The 17,812-nt window shown below is 36.5% G+C and overlaps 1 pseudogene; it reads left to right on the forward strand.

Moving 5' to 3' along the window:
* Nucleotides 1–13,583: 13,583 nt before the first annotated feature.
* Nucleotides 13,584–14,836, forward strand: LOC100944280 (annotated as a pseudogene).
* The last annotated feature ends 2,976 nt before the right edge of the window (nt 14,837–17,812 follow it).

Raw genomic sequence — 17,812 nt, forward strand, 5'->3', positions numbered from 1 at the left:
TGGTGGATCTTTGGGAAGAAATTGAAAGGGTGTGTGCAGCGATACAAGCAGACACTGGTCAGCGTGGCTCGGGCAATAGTTCTCTGAAATCAGAAGTGTCTGGACGTTGATGGTAATCACTTTGAGCATCTCTTGTAATTGCAGAAGTCAAATGTGACTTGTGTTTATTATCTTTTGTGATGAGTATATATTCAATGTTACAATTTTAGTAGTTTTTGCTTTTCCTAATATGTGTAGATGCTTTTTTGGCACCTTCTGTATTTTTACTAACTTTGTAGCAACAACGCGTCCATGCACTGACATAGAGCTAAAGAAATGAGACAGTGCTGGTGGTGATAGGGCAGTGTGACAGATGCTTCATGTTCATCTTTTCATTTAATTCTCACACATCTAGTACATTCTCCCATTTTACAGATTAAGAAATGGGTTAGGTAGTACTTCAAGTTCCATTATGTATTAGTAGCTCAGAACAAGAAGCCATATGTGTAATTTTTGGGCAAGATTACTTTTGGAAAAAATCTCACCTATATCTTGAGATTTGATGTCATGGTATAACAGGCCAGTTGGGGGAGAAGCTCACACAGTAGCACTGGTAAGAATATATATATATATTCTGAGATAGAGAGAGAGAGTTTTACTTTGTTGCCACTCAGTAGAGCACTGTGGTATCACAACTCACAGCAACCTCAAACTCTTGGGCTCAAGCAATGCTCTTCCCTCAGCCTCTCAGTAGCTGGGACTCCTGGCACCTGCCACAGCTTCTGGATGTTGTTGGAGATATGGTCTTGCTCTTGCCCAGGCTTGTTTTGAACTCCTATAGCTAGAGTTCTCCACCCACCTCAGCCTCTCAGAGTGCTAGGATTACAAGCATGAGCCACCACATAAATTCTTAATAATATTTAATTTCATTGAATGTAGAGAAGGTCTCAAAGTTTGGCACAAGCATCTGTCAGCGTATAAGATGTTTTGGCATATATACCATAATGAGGTGGAAATGGTAACTTAATATGAAAGTATTGGAGGTGTAGGGGTACAGCACCCTATGCTCAGACTTGGCAGTTTAGTTTCATGTGCTCCCCATGGAAAATGGCTCTGAGATGGAATTCTTTTTCTCTGAGGACTTGCCTGGGCCTGCAGAAATGCAGAAATGTTCTCACTAAAGAATAAACCGGAGACCCAGGCCTGGGTTGCAGCTGGAAGCTGGAACACCTATCCAGGCATTGGGCTACTGTGCTCTGCTCCTCTCCTCTCATTAACATTATAATCACTTGTTTCAGTTTAGGGAAATGGGCTGACAGAGCAGACAACCTAGCTCCCATCTGTTTTAACCCCAAACAAAATCAATGAATATGTGTTCAGCAGTAATCATACTGAATTGGAATCTTAATGGCAGTTTCCTGATCTTACTTCACTTCTTTTTGACTGTATTGAATTCTCACTGAATTTTTTAGAGTATATAAGATAATCAGTAAAGATGAGCAGAGTTGTTGTGCCTGATTGAGTCTCAACCTCCCTTTATGCCAATCATTCCATCTGTGGTTTCCTTTCTCTGCGTCAAAGAACAGAGGGCTTCCGGGAACAATAACATGGAGGTGATAGGGAAACTTTTCACATGGGAGGAAATGTAACACTCTAGCAAGGTGCATGGAGCCCATACATGCTAGAACAAGTTCATTCTTATTACTAATCTACATGTCTACCAATTGAGATCTTCATATTTAAAAGCATGTATGTCAGTTAAAAGTAACTCATTTTCCAGAATCTTTAAATAAAGATATTTAATATTTTTTAAAAAAATTACCTCTCTGAACATATTATGCTTTAACCTTTATCACGGTTATTTAAAATTAAAATATGAGCAAGTATTATCTCTTAAACTATACATTTTCATTGCATATTATTGTCTCTCTTGGCATAAGACTTGTATTCAGTACAAAGTGCTTGATTGCGTTGATAAAATTGAATAGCTTAAATTGAACTCCCTATATATCTGGTCAAATTGAAAATATTACCAAGCTGTTGTCAAAATGCATTAGGCAGTACTTACAGGTAAGTTACAAAGATGATTCCCAATGCCTTTTTATTCTTCTTGATTCCAAATTTTTCATGCACAGCATGTGTATGAGTGAAGTTGTTGAATTAATCATGATAGAATCACTTGAGAAATTCTAATAGTTACTGCAAAAATAATGTGTCCATTGGAAAGAACGAAATGCACCGTCTATGATTTATCAGAAGGTGCTGATAAATTGCTATTTCTTCTTCATGTTTCATATAAATCAGAGATTACTGGTTCTATCAAAGATGCAAAATGTGCTACTATGAATTGAGTTAAGCTTAATGAAACACAAAGCTTGGGAGATAAAAATTTAATACTTTTCTTAGAATTTCAGTCAGATGTATGCTATGAACATTTGACTTGGAAAAGATAGAGAATATAGCTGGAACACTTACTCAAGAAATCCATAATTAAAATGAGTTTAAACCATCCTCTCAAAATAATGACAGTCTGTAAACACTATAATTTAAAATGTATTACACTTTTATGGTATATGTTAATCATTTACTACAGTGATAATTCTAACTTAATGATGTCTAGTATGTTAATAGCTTTTGAAAATAAAACAAAAACACTGTATACCACAGAGAGACTCTGCAGAGAATATTCTTCAAAATATGTTTCTGATGGTTGTTGGGCATAGGAACTCAGAAAAATTTATTTAATGTATCTCTAGTGATTAATTGAAACTTCATATCATTCTATGTGCCTTCTATGTACTCTTCTTCTTTAGCTTTGTTGAGATGTCTGAAAAATAAAAAATTGTAGAAGCTCACATCAAAATATTGTGGGTTTAGCTGTAGACCACTACACTAAACAAATGTGGCATAAAGTAAGTTAATGAAATTTTTTTGTTTCTCCATACATATTAAACATAAACATATATTTACACTGTATAATAGTCTATTGCATGTTCAATAGCATTATATTTACTATTGACACAAACAAACCAATGTATATAATTTTGTTAAAAAGTATTTCATTGCTAAAAAGTACTAACCGTCATCCAAGCCTTCAGTGAGTTTTAATCTTTTTGCTGGTGGAAGGTCTTGCCTCACTATTGATGGCTTCTGCCTGATTAGGATTGCAGTTGTTGAAGATCTGTGAAAATCTATGAAAATAAGACAATAATAAAATTTGATGCATCCATTGACTTTTTCTTTTCCTTTGTAGTATGCTATGCTATTTGGCAGCATTTTACCCACAATGGAACTTCTTTCAAACTTCGAATCAATCCTCTCAAATACTACCACTGCTTTATCAATTATGTTTATGTAATATTCTAAATATTTTCTTATAATTTCAAAAATGTTAACAGTGTCTTCATCAAGCTTCATCCATAAGAAGCAATTTCTCATCTATTAAAGTTATTTCATGAGATTGTACCAATTCTGTCACATCTCCAGGCTTTACTTCTAATTCTGATTCTCTTACTATTTGTACTACCTGCACTTACTTCCTACAAAGAAGTCTTGAACTAGTTGGAGGTTGGAATCAAATTCTTCCACACACCAGTTTATGTTGATATTTTCCTCCTCCCATGAATCATGAATGTACTTAAGGACATCTAGAATGGTGACTTTTTTCAGAAGATTTTCAATTAACTATAGCTTTACAAAATATATTTCTTAAATAATGAGACTTGAAAGTCTAAATTACTCTTTGACCTATGGACTGCAGAATGGATGTTGTGTTAACTAGCATGAAAACTGCTTTCACTGTCAATAATCAGTGATAATTCAAAAGGAATTTTTTTTTCCTGAGCACTAGGCCTCGTCAATGGGCTTAAAATATTTAGTAAACCATGCTATAAACTGATGTGCTGTCACCCACACTTTGTTGCTCCATTTAGAGGGCATAGGAAAAGTAGATTTAGCATAATTCTTAAGGACCATAGAATTTTCAGAATGGTAAATAAGCGTTAGCTTTAACTGAAAATCACTGGCTACATTAGCCCTTGCTAATAGGGTCAGCCTGTGCGTTGAAGCTTTGAAGACAGGTATTGACTTTTCCTCTCTATCTGTGAAAGTTCAAGATGACATCTTCTTCCAATAGAACATTATTGTTTCATCAACATTGAAAATTTGTTGTGTAGTGTAACTACCTTCATCAATTATCTTCCCTAGATCTTCTAGATAATTTCCTACAGTTTCTATATCAGTAGTTTCTGCTTCACCTTGTGCTTTTATGTTGTGGAGACGACTTCCTTCCTTCAACCTTGTGAACCAATCTCTGCTAGCCCAAAATTTACTTGTACACATTTTTCACCTGTCTTCATAGAATTGAAGAGAGCTATGGCCTTTCTTTGGATTAAGCTTTGGCTTAAGAGAATACTATGACTGGTTTGTGATCTATCCAGACCACTAAAACTTTCTCCATATCACCAATAAGGCACTTTTACTTTTTAAACTTCACCTCCTTCAAGAACTTTTCTTTTGCAATTAGAATTTGGCTAAATATATGGTGCAAGAGATCCAGATTTTGGCTTACCTCAGCTTTCCACATCTCTTTCTCACTAAACTTAATCACTTCTAGCATTGAAAGTGAGAGATATGCAAATCTTCCTTTCACTTGAAAACCACTATAGGGTTATTAATTGGCCTACTTCAGTATTATTGTGTATCATGAAATAGAGAGGCCCAAGGAAATACAGAATGACTAATTGGTAGGGCAATTAGAATACACAACATATATTGATCATGTTTTCTGTTGTTTATATAGGTGCTGTTCATGGTGCCCCAAAGTAATTAGAATAATAACATCAAAGATCACTGATCACAGATCACCCTAACAAATACAAAAATAATTTAAAAGTTTGAAATATTGTGAAAATTACAAAAACGTGACATAGAGGCACAAAGTGTTGGAAAAATGATACTGACAGACTTGCTTGAAACAGGGTTGCTATAAACCCTAAGTTTGTATGACATGCGTTACCTATGGATCATAATAAAACTAGGAGTATGCTTGGATATGTTTCCTAAGGAAATTAGGGAAGGTCCAGGCATGCACAACCCTTTAACTTCTATTCACAGAAATAGCAGTATAGAAGAGAGGCAATGTGGGACACTCAGAGAGGAAAAAAAAAAGCAGGAAGTGGAAACTCCTAAAAAACAGTTGATGGAAGTCACATATAACAATATGGTTCTGTATAGGGAACAGGGGAAGGCTGGAGTGTCACAGTCACTCTGCTGAGCTTCAGATCACTGCCAGGTCTGACTGAGATCCATCTAAAATCTGTGCAGAACTATAATACCAATTATCAGACATAGCAGGGATCAGATAGCAGATAAAGCCACCCTGCTTTTCTTGGGTGAATCACACTAGTCCTCCACTGGAGTGTTGTGGGGGAGGAGGGAGGTTGGATCAACTGGTGACTGCCATTAGCCTTACCTGGTAACTTGAAACCAAGTGCTTCCCCCATAAGCCACAAGGGGAGCTGAACATGGGAACACATATTCTGCTGTGGGTCACAGCAGGCACTGAGCTGTAAGGCAATGGACTGAAGCTTTATTATAGGCAGGTTTTAGTAGGGATGTAAGATGCCTCACTTCTTGGGGCCTCTGAGGGCGAAAACTTCCAGCCAGAGTTAGCACCCCAGTTGCGTTGAGGCCTGCTAAGTAGGCCAACAGAGCAGTCAACTAGCACTTTGCTTTTAGGAAAGGATGTGGTGAATTCTGCATCCATGGGAACTCTAAAATGGACATTGTCCCAAAGGATTTGAGATCACACTGGTCCTAAATCCCACATGGCAGGCCAGCAGAATAGACAACTGCTATGTGCTCCTGGCAGGTCTGGAAAGGGGCATGGTGAAATCTGCATCCTTTTGGCCTTTAAAACAGACATTAGCCTGCTGGATATGGCAGCCAAAGAGCCCTAAAATTGACTCAGTATTAGATAGATCAAGGAGATGCCACTTCACTTTGGCAAGTCCTAGAAGGGGCATGGAGAGTTCTGGGGAAGCCAGTGCCCATAGACGCCCACCTGATGGGTTATCCCAATAGCCCTGCTGAACAGCATTAAAGCTGGCAGACCAGTGTGCCACTTGTTTGGCCCAGACTCTGCATTCCACACTCTTACTTTCTCCTATGATCTGTCTGATTAAATTCAATCAAATATCTATCTCTTCACTTCAATTTATAAACATCCTAAACTTTTGGCTTAGAGTTAAAAATAATAAATAGAAAACACACATGGGGAGTAATGAGCCACAAAAAAAAAAAAATGGCAACATGAAAAATCAGACCAGAACAACTCTCCCAAGGAATTGTAAGTAGATACAATTCTGTACAAAAGGTACAGCAGATATCTTTCAAATGTCAGAAACGTCATTGAGAATATGGATGGCAAATAAGATGAATATAATTGAAGAGAAAGTGGTAAAGTAAATCCAAAAATTGTCTTAGGAAATCAGTGAAATTAAAGACAAAGTCACAAAGGACCTGAACACAATTAGGAAGGATATAACTGTGTTTAAGGGATTAAAAGAGGTAGGGAAGGAATTTGAAAACTTAACAGCCTCCACAATAGTGGAACATGGAGAAGAAAGAATTTCAGAACCCGAATATAAGTATTTTAACTAATCAATCAATTAAAGAGGCAGTAAAAAAGAGAGAAAAGCAGAGCCATCTCTTAGAGTGACGTGGGACTACACAAATATATGAATAATAGGCATCCTTGAAGGAGATATGAGACTCCTGAGGGCAGTGTCTGTGGATCAAAGGAGTAGGGTGCCGGCCCCTTATGTCTGAGGTGGCAGGTTCAAACCCAGCCCCAGCCAAAAACCGCAAAAAAAAAAAAAAAAAAAAAGACTCCTGAAAAACATGGAGATCTTCTTGAATACATCATAGGGGAGAATTTGCCAAGCATTGCCAGAAATTCAGACATACGGATACCAGATAGTTACAGAACTCCAGGATAACTCAATTCAAACAAGACATCTAAACACATTGTAATTAACTTGGTCAAAGTCAAAATAAAAAAGAACATTTTGCAAGCTGCCAGGCATAAGCAACATCTTACCTACAAGGCAAAAACATTAGGGTAGACAGTGGAATTTTTAGCTAAAACTTTACAATGCAGAAGAGACTGATCACCTGACTTTAACTTTCTTATACAAAACAACTTTCAGCCTGGGATTCTGTATCCTGCCAAAGTGATTTTCATATTTGGTGGAGAAATAAAATCTCTCACTGACAAGCAAACAATGAGGAAATTTTCCAATACAGGACTTACTCTACAGGAAGTATTCAAAACCACATTATACACAGACCACCACAATTAACCACCACCAAAGTACAGACCCTTAGAAACTAAAGCCTAGTTTCCACAATAGACCAAGTGATAAAAATAGGCAATAGATCTACACAAAATAAAATGAACAGAACTCCAACATAATTTTAAATTCTCTCAATAAATGTGAATGACTTGAACTTCCCACTGAAGAGGAACAAGTTAGTTGACTATAACAAAAAGAAACAAGCCAAGTATATGATGAGACTTCAAATCACCAAGAACAAAACAAGACTTGAGGTGAAAGATGGAAAACAACATTTCAGACAAGTGGAAATAAGAAGAAAGCAGGAGTCAAAATCCTATATGTGGATACATTTAGATTTAAAGCAATGAATGTAAAGGAAGACAAATGGACACTATATACTGGCCAAGGAAACAATACAACAGGAAGACATTTCAATCCTAAATATTTATGCACCCAGCTTAACTGCTCCAAGATATATGAAATGAACCCTGGTTGATCTTAACAATATGATGTCCTGTGACACAATAATAGTTGGGAAAATCAACACCCACTGACAAAACTGGAAATACCATCCAATGGTAAGTCCATACAATGAAACGATGGACTTAAACACAATTATAGAAGAAAAATGTGGGCTTAGCAGATACATACAGAACATTCCACCCCAATAATACTGACTATATGTTCTTCTTATCAAGTCACAGATTATTCTCCAAAATTGAATAAATCCTAGGACAGAAATCAAAATTCAAGAAATTTAAAATAATAAAAATTATACCTTGTATCTTTTGGAACCACAATGGAATAATGGTAGAACTCAACTTTAAGAAAAACCTTTATCCATACATAAAACCATGGAAGCTAAATAATCTTGTGATAAATGACAATTGGGTCAAGGAAGAGATAAAGGAGGAAGTCATTAGATTCCTTGAACAAAACAACAATAAAGTCACAAGCTATCAAAATCTGTGGGATACTAAACATAGTCATAAGATGGAAATTCATTGCAGTAAAGGCCCATGCCAGAAAACAGAAAAAGCACAAATTGACTAACAAATGATGTCAAGAACTTGAAAGGGAGAGCATTCAATCCCAAACTTTGTAGAATAAAATAAACAGTAAAATTAGATGAGAACTTAATTAAAAGTGAGGTAAGACGGCTGACTGGAGCCAACTTTCAACAGAGGCTCCCATCCAGAGGGAGAAATAATGGACAGAATGAACTCAATGAAGCTGAAGGTCCAGAGGTGAGCTTAGAAAGAAGACCAGAAAAATCCCAGATAGCTAAGGCTATTCTTTGTAATAAAAACAAAGTTGGAGGCATCACCCTACCAGACTTCAGGCTATATAACAAGTCCACAGTAATCAAAACAGCATGGTATTGGCACAAAAATAGAGATACAAACATATAAAACAGAATTGAAAACCAAGAGATGAAACCAGTCTCTACTTGCCATCTGATCTTTGATAAACCAAACAAAAGCATAAAGTGGGGCAAAGAATCCTTATTCAACAAATGGAGCTAGCAGAACTAGATAACCACATGTAAAAGACTGAAACTTGATCTACGCCTTTCACCAATTACAAAAATTAACTGAAGATGGCTTAAAAGCTTATACATAAGACACAAAATGATAAAAATATTAGAGGAAAGCGTTGGAAAAGTCTTGATGATGTTGGATTGGGGAAAGATTTTATGACAAAGACTTCAGAAGCCATCCCAACAACAACAATAATTAACAAATGAGACTTACTTAGGCTAAAAAGCTTCTACACAGCTAAGGATACAACAAGTAAAGTGTAAAGTAAAGAATTACCTTCAGAATGGGAAAAGTTATTTGCAGGGTATAAAGCTGTCAAAGGGTTGATAACTAGAATATATAGATAGCTCAAATTAATCAACAAAAAGAGTAAAGAATCCCATCTACCACTGGGCAAGAGATACAGACAGAACCTTTTCTGATGAAGAGAGACGAATAGATAATAAACATTTGAAAAAAATGCTCATCATCTCTAATTGTCAGAGAACTGCAAATCAAAACCACCCTGAGATATCACCCATATCCAGTGAGAATAGCCCACATCACAATGTCTCAAAGCTGCAGATGTTGGCTTGGATGTGGAGAGAAGGGAACACTTTTACACTGCTGGTGGGATTGCAAACTAATTCAATCTTCTTGGAAAGAAGTATGGAGAATTCTCAAAGAACTCAAATTATACCTCCCATTTGATCCTGCAATCCCATTACTAGGCATCTACTCAGAAGAAAAAAATAATCATTTTATCATAAGGACATTTTCACTAGACTGTTTATGGAAGCTCAATTTACAATGGCCAAAAATGTGGAAACAGCCTAAACGCTCACCAACCTAGTAATGAATTAACAAGCTGTGGCACCTGTATACCATGAAATACTATTCAGCCATTAAAAAGATGGAGACTTTACAGCCTTTGTATTAACCTGGATGGAAGTGGAACACCTTTCTCTTAGTAAAGTATCATAAGAATGGATGAGCAAGAATTCCAATGTACTCAATTCTAATGTGAAAACAGCAAATGATCTAATACAAGGTGAGGGTAGGGAAATGAGGGAGCAAAAGAGGGGAGTAAAGAGGGGGTTGGGGGTATATGGCACACCTCTTGGGAGCAGGACACAATGATAAGAGGGACTTTACCTAACAATATAATCAGTTTAACCTAATTCTTTGTACCATCAAGGAATTGCAAACAGTAATACACACACACACACACACACGTATGTGAATTCTTGCCCTCTAACAAACTTTTTCACTTTCTGCTTCCCCCATATGACAGTATTTCCATTTCTGTCTGCACCTTAACAATATCCATTAAACATACAGGGATTTCCATTCTTTTCTTTAAGTACTAGCCTTCTTTCACTACCCCATTTAAGTACTGCCTTTTTCAAAAAGATTTCCTCCACTACCCTAGTCCACAGTGATCTCTTTCCTCCTTCAAACTCCAGAATACTCACTATCTCTGACATTCACATCTCTTAGTTTCTCTATATTTTTTGTAAATTGATTTTTTCCTACTAGACAGATTCTCACAAATCTGCACAGACTATTCCTAATATCAAAAACAATGAGTATGCTATTTTTATTTAGAGGAAAATCATACACATGTTAAGTCAAATGAACACATCTTTCAATCTTACAAATGTAAGGTAAATTTTTAAAAAAGAAATTTAAGCCCAGTCAATATGAAAAGAAATCAAAATATTGGCTTTTGTAGCTAATTTATTCAACCTTTTCCTTTATAGATTGAAAAAGATGAGTTCCTGCTTTGCTTTTCTAAATTCCCCAAAGACTTATTCTATTTAGTACCCATAGATAATGAATAAGCAAACATACTATTTAAATTTAGAGATAAAAACATTGCTTTTCGGGGCAGGTGCAATGGCTGATGCTTGTAATCCCAGCACTCTGGGAGGCCGAGGTGGGTGGATCACCTGACCTCATGGGTTCAAGACCAGCCTCAGCTAGAGTGAGACCCTGTCTCTAAAAATAGCCAGATGTTGTGGTGGGCACCTTTAGTCCTAGCTACTCTGGAGGCTGAGGCAAGAGAATTGCTTCAGCCCAAGAATCTATGACACCATGGTACTCTACTGAAGGTGACAAAGTGAGACTCTGTCTCAAAAAAAAAATTGCTTTTAAAGCTAGATTAACATCTTAATGATGGTTGATAATCCTCAGGCTTAAGTGCATCCCTATTCACATGGCATGACTTTCTTTAAAACTTCATCAGTAGAAGATGGCTGACTGGAGTCAGGTTTAAACAGAGACACTTCCATCAAGAGGGAGCGATAATGGACAGAATGAACTCAATGAAGCTGAGCTGAGCTAAGAAAGAAGATTGACGATCATCCCTGCTGAGGCAAGCTGCAACTCCAGGGAAACAAACTACCATACAAAACCCACCTCCAAGAGGACGAGAAACCCCTCCTCCAAGAGAGTAGCTCGCTGTGTGCTCTCTACAAGCAAGCAGTGTTCAGAAGACCCCTTATTTTACCCCACAAGAGAGAGCCACTAAACCTGGAACTCTTTCTCCAGAGAGATCCCACCTGTGAACTTGGCATTCTCCTGCCGGCATAAAATAGAACAAATATTTTCCCTGCAATTCTGAACTCCCAGTCTGTCCTTACCCCCTCCCCTGCCAACTGGGGAAATATCTGGAAATTTTATCTAACAAAGGATGTAAAAGATCTCTATAAAGAAAATAATGAAACTCTGAGAAAAGAAATAGCTGAAGGTTTTAAATGGAAAAAAATATACCATGATCATGGATGGGAAAAATCAACATTGTTAAAATGTCCATATTATCCAAAGCAACCTACAGATTTAATGCAATCCCTACTAAAGCACCAATATAACAATTTAAAGATCTTGAAAAAATAGTACTTTGTTTTATATAGAATCAGAAAAAACTTCTAATAGTCAATACATTACTCAGAAATAAAAACAAATCAGGAGGTATCATGTTACCAGACTTCAGGCTATCCTATAAATCTACAGTGATCAAAACGTCATGGTACTGGCACAAAAATAGAGTGGTGGATATAGGGAACAGAAAAAAAGAACCAAGAGATGAACCACTTATCATCATTTGATCTTTGCTAAGCCTATCAACAACATTCATTGGGGGAAAGATTCCCTATATAACAAAAGGTGCTGGGTGAAATGGCTGGTGACCTGTAGAAGACTAAAACTGGCCCCACATCTTTCACCATTAACAAAAATTGATTCTCACTGGATAAAATATTTAAACATAAGACATAAAAATATAAAAATACTGGAGGAGAGTACAGGGGAAATGCTTGAAGAAGTTGGCCTTGGAAAATACTTTATGAGGAGGAACCCCCCTTGGCAACTGAAACAACACCAAAAATATATTACTGGGATCTGACCAAACCAAAAATCTTCTGTACAGCCAAGAGCACAGTTAAGTAAGGCAGACAGCCTTCAGAACTATTCTGTCTAGATATGCCAAAAATGCCATTCATATTTGATGAGAATTCCCTAAATCTGTAAATCACTTTGGATTGTATAGCCATTTTATCAACTTTGAATCTGCCAATCCACGAGCTTAGGTTTCCACAGATCTTCATCTTAAGCCTTTCTTTTTAGCCAAGACTTTAATTACTCAAGAATGTATTGAGGACTGACTAATTCATACCTTCATTTCCAACCTCTTATCTAACTTCCACAGATAATGAAAAGTAGCTGGAAATCTCCATTTTGCTATCTCACAAGCAGATCAGAGCATTTTCCTTTCTATTTAATTCATAGAACTTAACATAATTTTAGTATGATTGTTACTACTGGATAATCATAAGTCTGGTCCACAACCGCAACTAAGAATCAGAAATATTTCTGTTTTGTTCAGGACCTTGCACATAGTAAATTCTTAGTGATATCAACTCAGTTCACTTTAGGAATGCAGTTATTTTCATTCCCTTGAATCCTTTTTCTCCCCTTCAGGAATAATTACTTGGTGTTGACTCATTCTAGAATGCTTTTTATTCCTAACTTCACATGCTCAGCTTCTGCCCATCATTCAGGCCTTAGTTCAAATGTCATCTTTTCAGGAAGGCCCTTGCTGATGATCTGAAGTTTCTCCCTATCGTTACCATAGTCACAGAACTTTACAACATGATGGTATTTTCTTACCTAATCAATAGAAAGCCAACCTCTTAAAAGTTGGGAGCTGGTCTCGATTGGTCACCAATACAATCCTTGTGCTTCACACATAGCAGTAACAACTCAAGGAACTAATTTTTAAAAGAATTATTATAAGGTTCTCTCGCCCATTAATGAAAGTTTTCTGTGAAAATAAATAGGAACTTATGTGCTATTTAGAGATGTGAAAAGATTTTATGGTGGAGGAAATATTTTATTTGTGGCTAAGATAAATAGGACCATAAATTCAGAGCATGGGTATGAAAGTGTTGAATTCCTGGTTGTGATAAAGTCTGGAGCTAAGGCAAAAAAATTGGAGAATTGAGGCCTTTCCTCCCCCCGCATGGCAAATATGTCAATATTACTAGAAGAAAAGTAAAGTTGAAAAGTTACTCTCAGATTATGTTGTATGAGGTTTTACACTAGAATATGCAAATAAAGGAGCATTTTAAACAATGAATAGAACAAAAGCTTGATCGGATCTCTGTTTTTAAAAGATAAATCTAATAGTATTTTGAAAAATGACAGCATAGAGAAAGAGGCATGCTTCCTTAGACCAGGTAACGTTTCATTTGCTGCATTTCCAGTTTCCAGCACCAACTTACCAATGAAGATTCTACCAAAACCTTAACACCAAGAAATGTGAATCCTGGACCCCAAATGACTATAAGCACACCACAGCGAATAACCAGTTCAAGAAGTGTTCTGATTGGGAATCATATACCCTTGTACCAGCAATGGTTACTCAGATACACATAGCAGAAGCTAATGGCTGGGTCCCTGGTAATAGAAAACAGGCTACAGAATTTATAGACTCTGATTTTTCAGAAAGTACAGGAAGCAAAAAAGGACATAAAGATGGAAAAGGCTTGGGACATTTTTCCATGAAAGTGTGTGAAAAAGTGCAGCAAAAAGGTATTACATCATATAATGAAGTAGCTGATGAGCTGGTATCAGAGTTCACCAATTCAAATAACCATTTGGCAGCTGATTCAGCTTACAATCAGAATTAGGTGAAGAGTTTATGATGCTTTAAATATGCTGATGGCCATGAAAATAATTTCAAAGGGAAAAAAGAAATCAAGTGAATTGGCCTACCTGCCAACTGTGCTCAGGAATGTCAAAACCTGGAGATAGAGAAGCAGAGGTGGATAGAATGGAAAAAGCAGAATCAGGCCCAGCTGCAAGAGCCTCTCCTACATCAAAATGCTTTCAAAACACTGGTGCAGAGAAATCGGTAAAATGAACAGCAAAATCGGAGACCGCCAACTCTGAATTCTACCATTCAGCTGCCATTTATAATCATCAATACAAGCAGAAAAACTCTTGTAGATTGCAGCATCTCCAGCGATAAGTTTGATACCCTTTTTTCTTTTTTTAATTTAGATAATACCTTTGAGCTCCATGATGACATGGATGTATAGAAGTGGATGGGAATATCCTTCAGCCTGGAGTCTGGCAAATGATCTCTGGAGGATCTGAAATTTGGTAAATTCATGGTGCCTAAGACTTTCAAAGATTATATCACAGATATCTCCACAGGACCTTCTTGGCTGAATCAGGGACTACTTCTGAACTCTATCCAATTAGTTTCAAATTTAGACCTGACCATTGGTGCCATTTTCCCAATCAAATGTAAACCAAAGCTTATGATTGGATATGGAAGTGGCCTTAGCAATTGGGCAGTTTCTGGCCCTAAACCATCACCAATCCAGCCACGTCGCCCCTCACTGCTCTGAGTCCCAAGGTGAGACCCCCTATTCATTCAACAATGCGGACAAAGAAGATGACTAAAAGGATTCCTCCTACCCAGAATAAAGACAGGAGAAAAACTAAAAAAATGACAGCATAGATACTGGAAGTAGAATGGCCAGATGAGGGCTATGAAATATTATGTAAGAGGAATGCAGTCTGAATTTGAGAAGTGGCTTTGAAAAAAAGACAAGAGACAAAGACCAAAGTAGCCCAGAAAGGATTTGTTTGCTAACTGCATGCATATGTAGAATGCAGGATGAGAAATTTACAGTCTGCTTTGACAGTAACATTATTCATGACATAAAGGAATGTAGTAGGTGGGAAAAGTTAGAGTGGTTAGAAAAGTGTATTAAGGTTTGGAGAGGCATTTTTATGATTCCTGGATAGATAAGTAAAATGTTTAGCTGATCGCTGAGTGAGTCTAGAATTTAGAAGAATGGACATGGCTGGAGATTAATATTAGAAAATCATTACTACATATATGGTAGTTAAAATTTGATAATAGATGGAATTGCTCAGGCATGCAAAGGGAGAATGTACCTAATAACTGAATATTGGTGTAAGTTTATGTTAAAGGAACGAGGAAGAAAAAAGGCTCTGTGAGAGAATCTACCAACCAAGAAAGAGGAAAGAAGCTAAATTCAGCCGAAATATCTGGTAGATTCAATGAAGGTCTCTTACTATTCCTAGAAAGGTGAGAGGCAGTATCGTATAGTACAGGAAGCTTAAAATTATCTAATTATTCACATCTGTGAAGACTGATGAACTTTTCATCTCGGACTTAAATGTTAATTATGCCAAAATTGAGTAAAATACTGGACATTTACACTGGAACTTCAATGCCATTTCACTGTTGATGTTTTGTGTGTTAATCCCCCTTTAATATAGCCTTTAAAATGACAACTAGCAATCTCCTTAACACCAAGAATTTTAGAACATTTCCTAATAATGCATAATGAATTAAATAAATTTTCAATACAATGATTTTGGAAAATTGATAATGGGAGATTTTTGTACATATGCATTTTGCTTTTGTCCTCAAGCCCTAAAAGTGAGTTAATGTGCATGTGTGTTAGTGTGTGTGTGTGTGTATTTGTGTTCCCATAAATTTATGCTTAGGAAAAACCAAGGATATTCAATACAATTTTTTAAAGGCTGACACTGCAGATAAATTGCCTATTTAGGCTAGAGTGATATTTCATCCTAGGGGAGCAGAGGACACAGATTCAGATGCATTCTGTTGTGATGATATCTTTGGTTGTGAATTCTTTCATTTGGAATTCATAATTACAATGTCCCAATACTTGATGTTATTCTCAGCATTCAACCCTCTGATAAATCTGTCTACACAAAACGGCAGCTGGTCCACTGGCATTGAACTGCTTCTGGTGACATAATTTCATGATTTTTTTTAGAGTCTCTGAAAGAGAGCAGCTGCCCAGAGCTTCAGAAGCATTATACATGGGAAACTTTGCTCACATTTTCTTTGGGGACAAGGAGGCTGTGTGGGGTTACAATCCATGAGCATTGTCAGGTTAATAACTGTCTCATGGAAAACATCTCTTTGTTGGTCTAAACCCAATGCTTAGAGGAATTACAAGCATTGTTAAAACAAAAAAAAAAATCCTTCATAATTAAATGAAGGATGAAGAGCAAGAAAGAAAAATTAGTTTTATCTAAAGTATTTTTTAATTCAATCACCAAGTGAGACCATGTTAAAAAAAGACAATGTATTATAAAAACAGATGGGAAAATCCAGGTTGTCTGAAGGCAGAAGCTGATACACTAAGTGGAATTAATTCTCTAAGAACACTTTCAGGTGAGGTTTATGAAAATCTATTTCTTTTGCACAGTGGGGAAACAATTTGCCTCTGACTTTGTAGTGAAGAAAAACTGCTGATTTTAGATAGCAAAAATGATCACTCTAACCCATACTATTTTGGACATCTTGTAAATGAGTCAGGACACCATGTGTCTGACCCAAAGGAACTTGCTTTCAAAATTTACTAACAAACTCCGCCTTATTGCAAGTAGTTAAACAAGAGATAATTGGATACATTCTTGATAAACAGTCCTTTATGGAACAAAAAAAGAAAAATTGTACTATTCTCACCTAAATCATAGCATTACATATCACAGAAACTCAAAAGGACTGAAAACAATAGAAAAGAATAGCTCCAGGATCTTTACTGTTGATGAAATGGTTCTGTCTTATGATTGTGATGGTAGTTACATAACCTCACACGTGACAAAATAGCATAGAACCGTGTGCAATCACTGCACTCTTCTAAATATCCTGGTTTTCAAACTATACTATAGTTGGTATCATGCAACCATTAGGGAAAACTGGATGATGGATACACAAAATGTCTTGGTACTATTTTAGCAACTATCTTCGAATCTATAACTATTTTAAAATGAAAAGTTAAAAAGTAAATATGGAAAAAAATGGAAGAAAAAATAGTGAAAACAATTCCTACCGCATTTCACATAGCTGATTTTCTACCACACTCATAGACAGGACTTGAATAATGCCTCCAACTGAAGTAGCTTCCTTATATCCTAACAGAATTTTTCTTTATTATAACCCCTTTGATTTTTTTTTTTTTTTGCAGTTTTTGGCCAGGGCAGGGTTTGAACCCCCCACCTCTGGTATATGGGTCCGGTGCCCTACTCCTTTGACTCACAGGTGCCACCTACCCCTTCAATTTTTTCTTCACAGTAATGTTCAGAAGTCTTATAATAATGTGGTTACTAGTTTCATTATATGATGCCTACCATTTAATGAATACACAGAGGGTGCCCCAAAAATGTATGCACATTTTACAAAAGGAAAGGAGAAAATGGTATTAAATTTGTAATACTCAAGTCATATTTGACTTTTGCAATTAAAAGAGGTGATCATTATGACTTGTACTCATCTTGGCACTTCTATATATTGAGTATCATAATTTAATTTTGCTACCTCAGGTTGTGTGTTTTGTTTTTTTTAATTTCTTCATAATTGAGCCTAGGGGGGCTGTGTGCTTCCATGAATTT

Source organism: Otolemur garnettii, unplaced genomic scaffold, assembly GCF_000181295.1.
Source record: "Otolemur garnettii isolate 467f Iridium unplaced genomic scaffold, OtoGar3 scaffold00343, whole genome shotgun sequence".
Classification (NCBI taxonomy): Eukaryota; Metazoa; Chordata; class Mammalia; order Primates; family Galagidae; genus Otolemur; species Otolemur garnettii.